Below are 1,508 nucleotides of genomic sequence, written 5' to 3'. Positions count from 1 at the left end.
TTTAAAAAAATAAACAAAGTGATTGCATATATATATATATATGTGTGTGTGTGTTACTCATATATGATTTTGTACGTAAATCATATATAATTTTATAAATTAACGATATTTTTTAAGTAGTTAATGTTCTCATTTGAATCTTATATATATCAGTTTCAACTTATCAAAGGAATATAAAAAATATACAACATTCAACCCCTCTAAAATTAAAATAAGACGGAAGATCAAATATTATTATAAAAGATAGAATGATGTAACAGGGTTGAAAAGCATTATCATAAAGTTTATATTTATTTAAATATTTTTATAAATGTGTGTATATAATCATATAAATAAATAAAATACATTTTATCAATACATTAAATTTATCTTAAAAAAAACTATATATTCAATACGGTAACATTAAAAAAATTTGATATTTATAAAGAAAGAAAAAGACAAATTTAATATAAAAAAATAAAGTTTCAAGTGAATAATTAATATTAGTAACTATATGAATATTTACTTTTGAAGCTTGAAGGGAACTCACTGCTCCCCATATGTAACACTAGTATTAAATAAAAAACAAGAATAATATAAAAAAATAAATTTATAATCGACATCGTTATAAAAGGTCAACCATTGGTGATCGTGCTTTTTTTATATATTAACCTGGATATCCAACCCGCTATGCGAGCCGACTAATCCCAGTGCGACTAATCCCAGGGCGACCACCTGCTTTGCAGATAACTAGGAGTCACCTCATTTGAACCTCCGTAGCCACAAAGGGATATTTATTCCTCTTTGGATTTGAACCTGAGACCTTCTGATACTTTTGACCTTTGGAGTCAAGCTCAAACCAATCAGACACTTCCCTTGTGGTTTCGTGCTCTCTCTTTGGTGCAACCGTAACAAAACGAACCTGTTGATTCATTACGAATACCAGTGTCCTTGATTATGAAGAATTCCTAGAGTTGTATCATCCAAAAAAAAAAAAAAGTTTAATGGCGGGGACCTCATGGCCCCGTGGTCCACATTTTGTGAACCCTACTTGCCATACCTCATAAGCAAGCACCGGAAAAGACAACCTGTCCTCCCCTGGAATCGAACCCGGGTAGGCACGCCCAAGGCAAGGCATTTACGGAAGGAGGTGACCACTAGGCGAAGACCATCTATATGAAATTAATATTCAAAAGCTAACAATGTCTATATATATATATATAGGGAGAGAGAGAAAATAAGGATAATAATGAAAAAAATATAATAAATAAATAATAATGAATGGAGTTCTAATTGTATATAATTTTAAAACTCAATCCCTATAAAACTTATCAAATGGATCCATCAACCAAAGAATATATATAAAGAAAGATTTAAACAAGAAAAGATAGTTGTAATCACCATTGTTATAAAGGTCAGCTGCTGGTGATCATACTATCTTCATTAAAGATGGAAACATGGGGTAAAGTTGTAATCGCCATTGTTATAGCTGTCATTGTGAGATGGGGATGGAAATTACTCAACTGGGT

The sequence above is a fragment of the Cynara cardunculus genome, assembly GCF_001531365.2.
Source record: "Cynara cardunculus var. scolymus isolate 2C chromosome LG 13, CcrdV1, whole genome shotgun sequence".
Lineage (NCBI taxonomy): Eukaryota > Viridiplantae > Streptophyta > Magnoliopsida > Asterales > Asteraceae > Cynara > Cynara cardunculus.
This window is presented reverse-complemented; position numbering follows the sequence as displayed.